This window comes from Scylla paramamosain, unplaced genomic scaffold (genome assembly GCF_035594125.1).
Source record: "Scylla paramamosain isolate STU-SP2022 unplaced genomic scaffold, ASM3559412v1 Contig65, whole genome shotgun sequence".
Classification (NCBI taxonomy): Eukaryota; Metazoa; Arthropoda; class Malacostraca; order Decapoda; family Portunidae; genus Scylla; species Scylla paramamosain.
Window position 1 is genome coordinate 135,001 of NW_026973730.1, and position 7,999 is coordinate 142,999.

The 7,999-nt window shown below is 39.9% G+C and overlaps 1 protein-coding gene across 1 annotated transcript in view; it reads right to left on the reverse strand.

The window, feature by feature from the left end:
• LOC135098456 (large neutral amino acids transporter small subunit 2-like) overlaps positions 1-1,928 on the reverse strand; it is an 18,457-nt gene extending 16,529 nt beyond the window's left edge. The window contains 1 exon segment of the mRNA XM_064000838.1: positions 1,466-1,928. The gene's annotated coding sequence lies outside the window, so the exon portion shown is untranslated.
• Positions 1,929-7,999: the final 6,071 nt, after the last annotated feature.

Genomic DNA, 7,999 nt, shown 5'->3' on the forward strand with positions numbered 1-7,999 from the left:
TTTTTCAAGTGAAGGCCAGTTAGGTTAATTTTTTTGGGTACAGTTTCAAGGTACAGTAACGCATGGTACAGTGGCTTATGGTGAAGGTAGACAAGGCCTTCCTGCACCATTAGCACCATAGGGTACAGTGGTGTGGTACAGTGACATCAAGAAATTAAGAAAACAAACTGAAGATTCATTCACCTCCTAGACCCAAAGCATACATTCATACTTTTATCATTACAGGTACAAATCTATATATACAGAGACACATGACAAATATATACATGCATTTTCTATGTATGGGTATTCTATAGGACATGTCATTCCCCTTATGTACGGAGAAATTAAAAAAAAAAATAAAAAAAAAGCAAATTTGAAAGCAATGTTTTGGCAGGGTGAAGTGGGCAGAGTTAACTTGCATTTTTCTCACTACTGCTAAATATCTACAGGTAGTGGGATAGAGGGTAGATGTATGGATATATAACCTATATATGGACGCGGTATGGAACTATGGATAAGCGCTGATGAGGAGAAACTAGCAAAAATTATAACGAGAGTCCGCCTGATGAGAGGACGGAGATGACACGATCTAACCAATACTATTTCTTGACAGGCTTAGACTATTAAACTGAGACATGAATAGTAAATGTATGTATGTATGAACTATGTATGGTCAGTATATGGGCGTATAAATAAGCGTAGGAGAAGAGAAATTAGCATAAAGGTTAATATTGTCAGTCTGGGATCACAGAGAGAGGGGGGGGGGAGGATGGAGAGGCAAGCACAGGTGACGCTGACTAACACAAACTATCTTATTTAACTACAGACTAGGACTATCGGGCTGGCATGTGAATAGTAGATGTATAAATGAATAATCCACCTATGGGCGTCGTGTGGGCGTGCGGATGGGCGTGAATGAGGAGAAACAAGGAAAAAATGAATGGCACCGATGTTTTGGGGAGGAGGCGGGGAAAGGAAGGAAAAATATGGAAAGATTATCTTGTTATTTTTCCTATTATAGACACATTTTTACATGCACAGAAAGTCAGGGTACATGTATCTATGTATAATCTATGTATGGACGCAGTATAGATGTATAAATAAGCGTAGCAGGGAAGAAATAAGCAAAAATGTTAGCGACAAGGCGGATGTTTGGGGTCGGATGATGAGGAGAGGAGTCCCAAACACGTACTATCAGACTATCTCACTGACAGCTTGGACTATCACGGTAATACATTCATGGCAGATGTATGGGTGTATAAACTATCTATACACGCAGTATGGCGGTAACAATAAGCGCAGGAGATAAGAAAACTGAAAAAAAACGAATGAAGAGAGGGCCAAGTTGGTGACAGGCAGCGAAGGGAGAGAGAGAGAGAGGGAGAGGGAAGCGGACATTGAAGAACCACTAATGTCATCCTATCTCACTACTATCTTGGACTATCAGGCTGATACGTGCAGGGTGAGCAGATGTGACTATTACCTTCGCGATCTGGAAGGCATCAGCTTGCAGAGTCTCAAAAATTTGTATTTCCTCAACCTCTTGCTTGTTGGTGGGGTGCACGGAGGACCTGAGCCCATCAAACACAGTCTTCCTAAATCTCTTCATTTTTCACGTTACGGCCTGTTGCGTTTGACCTGACCTTGACCTGCAGGCTTACATGGCTCTACAGGCTAGGGGAAGGCCTGGGGCACATGTCTGGCGGGTCAGGCTAGGGCAGGCTGCAGGCTGGGAGACAAGATTCCCTATTACTTTTCGATCACTGAAATGAACCGAGTAGCTGCGCGCGCCATGACGTCAGCTAGGAAGATGCCAGATTTGTTTAACTCCCCTGGTCTGGCACTGTAAGGCTCTATGTGGCACTGTACGCACTCACACACCTTATACACCTAATACACACCTGCACACACCCATACACGAACCACCAGCACCTCTAAAACAGCGAAGGGAAATATTGTACAGTCTCCAAGGCAAGCAATGTCTGCAAACCCGATTTTACATTTTCAGACCACTGGCACTGTACAAGACACCCTACTCATACACACACACACACATATACACTATACTAAGCCATACACACACACCCATACACCCTTAACAGCCCCAAGACGGAGGAAAATTAAGAAATATACGGTTCTATTGGCACCATGGCACTTATGGCACTGTGGCACTAGAGAAGGCCTGTACACACACACACACACACACACACATACACACACATATATAATTATACTATACAAAGCCATACACACACCCATACACCCTTAACAGCCCCAAGACGGAGAAAAATTAAGGAGTTCACGGTTCTATTGGCACTTATGGCACTGTGGCACTATACAAGGCCTGTACACACACACACACACACATACACACACACACACACACACACAGCCATACACGTACATAAAGAATCAGACTCTTTCACTCATTCAATTAACAAAAAAAAAACCCCAGACTGTTCACCACTCAAAAAACATCATAATATTTTTTCAGTGGCACTGCGGCATTGTGAAGCCACCATGCAAAATATTTACACTCGTATTATAAAAAAAAAAAAAAAACTGGAGGGTTCATTAGTTTGATAAAGCCTTCAAATGCACATAGAGAGGTTATAAAAGTAATAGTAATAGTAATAGTATGTTGCAGGAGGGAGGAGGAGGAGGAGGAAGGGGAGCGGAAGAGGAGGAAGATTCTCTCTCTCTCTCTCTCTCTCTCTCTCTCTCTCTCTCTCTCTCTCTCTCTCTCTCTCTCTCACACATTAACAAGTTGTAATTGTTGTCATAAGGTAGAAGTGACATTAACAACATTTCTACATTACGAACACGAGAAATACTTAAGGAAAACGTAAATTTATGATATTTTAGGGTTCTCAAGTAAATTTAAGAATAAACAATTATTTATATATGTACTATTCAAAAGTACTATCTATCTGTCATTTATAGCACTACTACTACTACTACTACTACTACTATTACTTATGCAGAAGGATGGGGGAGAGAAATTAGAAGGAAGAGGAGGAGGAAGAAGAGAAGAAGAATTTTTGTAAGTCTCTCTCTCTCTCTCTCTCTCTCTCTCTCTCTCTCTCTCTCTCTCTCTCTCTCTCTCTCAAGACAAGATACATAATTACGAAATCATTAATAGTAGTAGAAAGGCTATTTTATATATATATATATATATATATATATATATATATATATATATATATTATATATATATATATATAATATATATATATATATATATATATATATATATATATATATATATATATATATATATAATTATATATATATATATATATATATATCGCCAATAAATAATTATAGTCGATTCATATAACAGTAAATGTTAACACTCGCAAAACTATCATAAATTATTAAAAACAAGATCAATTCAATTTCTCTTTAGTTTGCGTTAAAATATTTTGTTTTCTCTAGTACTTCAATTTTCAAGATGGCCGCCGCCCACTCCTTGGAAATCATAGGGTCGAAAGTCTTCCAAACATGCATGTTAATAGCGACCATATTGTCTTTACCTATATAAAGTATTTTTTTCCTCTTTTCTTTAACTTTCTTGCACTAAAAACTGATAATTAATAGTACAAAACAACACAAAATAATTGATAAAATAGAAGAGACTCTTACACTGTCCTAAAAACTGTCTAAAATAGTATTGGAAGATTAATTCAATTATTTTTTTAGTTTACGTTAAAATTCTCCGTTTTCTCTAATGCAAGACAGCTGTAGTTCTCTTTTATCTCCCTTGTTTACAAACAGTAGGGTCGAAAATCTTACAAATTTACGTATTTATATAGACCTTATTGACATTACAGGGATTGCTAGAGAGAGAGAGAGAGAGAGAGAGAGAGAGAGAGAGAGAGAGAGAGAGAGAGAGAGAGAGAGAGAGAGAGAGAGATAACGAAAAGAAGAGAAGGAAGAGGAGGAAGAGGAGAAGGAAGAAGAAAAAGAAGAGGAAGAAGAGGAAGAAAAGAGGAGAAAGAGGAGGAGGAGGAGGAGGAGGAGGAGGAGGAGGAGGAGGAGGAGGAGGAGGAGGAGGAGGAACAAAGAACAATAACCTCCTCTTCCTCCTCCGCCTCCTTCTTTTCCCTCCTGCTCCTCCTCTTCTTCTTCCTCCTCCTCTTCTTATTCCATTCGTTCGTCTCCTTCTCTACTACTACTACCACTACTACTACTAGTACTAAATTTATCTGTGGTGTATACCTCTCACCTAACTCCTCTGACTATAAGAAATTGTTTAACTACTTAACTTCCAAAGTGGAGCACATTCTGACCCTCTTCCCTTCTTGGTGACTTCAATGTTCACCACCAGCTTTGGCTTTCCTCTCCCTTCACTGACCATCCTGGTGAACTAGCCTACAACTTTGCTATCCTCCATCACCTAGAGCAATTGGTGCAACACCCCTACTCGTATTCCTGACCGTCTTGGAGATACGCCCAACATCCTTGACCTTTTCCTGACCTCTAATCCTTCTGCTTATGCTGTCACCCTTTCTTCTCCGTTGGGCTCCTCCGATCACAATCTCATATCTTTATCTTGTTCTATCGTTCCAGTCCCTCCTCAGGATCCCCCTAAGTGAAGGTGCCTCTGGCGTGTGTTTTGGTGTGTTTTGGTGTGTTTTGAAGGTGTTTTGGTGTGTTTTGGTGTGTTTTGAAGGTGTTTTGGTGTGTTTTGGTGTGTTTTGAAGGTGTTTTGGTGTGTTTTGGTGTGTTTTGAAGGTGTTTTGGTGTGTTTTGAAGGTGTTTTGGTGTGTTTTGGTGTGTTTTGAAGGTGTTTTGGTGTGTTTTGGTGTGTTTTGAAGGTGTTTTGGTGTGTTTTGAGGGTGTTTTTGGTGTGTTTTGAAGGTGTTTTGGTGTGTTTTGGTGTGTTTTGAGGGTGTTTTGGTGTGTTTTGAGGGTGTTTTGGTGTGTTTTGGTGTGTTTTGAAGGTGTTTTGCTGTGTTTTGGTGTGTTTTGAAGGTGTTTTGGTGTGTTTTGAAGGTGTTTTGGTGTGTTTTGGTGGGTTTTGAAGGTGTTTTGGTGTGTTTTGAGGGTGTTTTGGTGTGTTTTGAAGGTGTTTTGGTGTGTTTTGGTGTGTTTTGAGGGTGTTTTGGTGTGTTTTGAAGGTGTTTTGGTGTGTTTTGAAGGTGTTTTGGTGTGTTTTGGTGGGTTTTGAAGGTGTTTTGGTGTGTTTTGAGGGTGTTTTGGTGTGTTTTGAAGGTGTTTTGGTGTGTTTTGAAGGTGTTTTGGTGTGTTTTGAGGAGGTATTTTGGTGGTTTTCCTTGCAATGACTACTGCTTCCGTGTCAGAGAGCCGTCTTTGTGTGCTGAGCGCATAACAGAGGTGATAGTGTCTGGCATGGAGGCTGTACGTACATTCCTCACTCTTTTTATCCTCCTAAACCTTCTACACCTTGCTTCAACGCCACTCAAGTTAGTGGAGACTGGGACAATTATTTAAACACACAACCGCCAAATTTGAAATGAGCCATGCGGTGTTTACATTGACAATTCTTCATCTATTGTATGGCCTTGTGTGAAGTCATTGAAAAAGCTTGTGTTATTACCAAATGTTTAATTGTCATGGAAGAATTCAGGTAGACTCTTTAAATTAATCTATACAGCTTGGGTCTACCACAGATTAACGTACGCTCTGCACCACATTATCGTACGCTCTGCACCACATTATCGTACGCTCTGCACCACATTATCATACGCTCTGCACCACATTAACGTACGCTCTGCACCACATTATCGTACGCTCTGCACCACATTATCGTACGCTCTGCACCACATTACCGTACGCTCTGCACCACATTAACGTACGCTCTGCACTACATTATCGTACGCTCTGCACCACGCTATGTATATTATCACCGCATTTCATTTATCATTCTTTTTTCTTTTTGTTCATAATTTGTTCTGTATTATATATTATTATGTATTTATGTATTTATTTATTCGTCTCCATTATCTTCATTTTTTTCTTATAATTTATGTATTATAATTTGATCTCTCTCTCTCTCTCTCTTTCTCTCTCTCTCTCTCTCTCTTAACCTTAATTCAACTGCCAGGAAGCACAATTTCGGTAAATTTTCTGAACCTATTAAAATTGAGAAGGAAGCAGCAATAAATCTGAATCTCTTGAAATCCATGACTCTCAATTGACGTGCTGATGTTTCGTTAGACTTGACAGTACATGCAGGATAGTGAATTGTTATTAGTTATTCAGATAATGACATGAATATAATTAGTTAAATATTAGCCAAAAGTGCCATACCATCAGGAGACACAGACAAAAACTATATCATTACATATTTACGTTAAAGGAAATAAACTATCAGCGAAAATCAACCCTTTATTGTTTATTTTATGACAGAGGGCGGGACGGGACCTGCGACTCTCAACACCAATCAACACCTGATAAAATGCGACAATTTCCACACTAAAAAATAAAACGATCTCCATTTTTTTGTCAATAGCACTAACCAGGAACTCCCGAACACAAAAGATGAACGTAAAAATTAACCCCCCTTTAAAAACAATAAAAAATAATTATAATAGTAAATAAATTAATAAACAAAATAATTAAATATGATAAACTGTCTTAAATTATCTTTCCCTTTCCATGCAATCCACACCACGAGACCCAGACAGCACCACCACGCACTGCTACACCCATCCAGGGACTGAGACACCTTGCACACATCACGTCTATCTCTCTACACCCCAAAACACATCCAAAACACCCCAAAACGCATCCACAACCACTTAAACACCCAGAAACAGCCTTATCCACCCACAGCACACCCGTAGCCACCCAAAACACACCCAAACTCCTTTAAAATACCAAAAAAAAACACTTAAAATACCCCAAAACACACCCAAACACATCCAAACTGACCAAAACACCCCAAAACACACCCAAACACACTCAAAACTGACAAAAACACCCCAAAACACACCCAAAACACCACAAAACTGACCAAAACACCCAAAAACACACCCAAACACACCCAAAACTGACCAAAACACCCCTAAAACACACCCAAAACACCCCAAAACACCCCAAAACACACCCAAAACTGACCAAAACACCCCAAAACACACCCAAAACACCCCAAAACACACCCAAAACAGACAAAAACACACCCAAACACACCCAAAACACCCCAAAACACACCCAAAACAGACCAAAACACCCCAAAACACACCCAAAACTGACCAAAACACCCCAAAACACACCAAAACATACCCAAACACACCCAAAACACCCCAAAACACACCCAAAACAGACCAAAACACACCCAATACACCCCAAAACACACCCAAAACTGACCAAAACACACCCAAAACACCCCAAAACACCCCAAAACACACCCAAAACTGACCAAAACACCACAAAACACCCCAAAACACACCCAAACACACCCAAAACTGACCCAAACACATGAAGAATGCCACAAATGAATATAAATACTTAAATATATACACATGACACAGGGTGGGAAGGGAGTATTGAGGTGTAGGGGAAAGGAAGGGTGCAACAAGAAGCAGGGAGAGACAGGGTGTAATAAGATGAGACAAACAGCCGGACAGGGAAATTAGACAGGGTTTATTGAGATGGACAAATAGGGATAGTTTAATGAGATGCAAGGGTGATACAGGGTGTATTAAGGTCCAGGGACAGACAGGAAGGGTGTACTAAGGTGTATGAAGACAGGAAGGGTGTATTGAAGTGTGGGACAGACAGACAGACAGACAGAGGAGACAGACAGACAGAGAGGGAGAGATTAAAAGAGAAAATTTGAGATAGACAAAGGATATGAGAAAGAGAAGAGAAAGAGAAAGAGAAAGAGAAGAGAGAGAGAGAGAGAGAGAGAGGAGAGAGAGAGAGAGAGAGAGAGAGAGAGAGAGAGAGAGAGAGAGAGAGAGAGAGAGTACTAATCATCTCAATCATTCAATAAATTCCTAATATATGTATAGATTTGTGTATACGTAATAGTCTTACCTAATGTGTG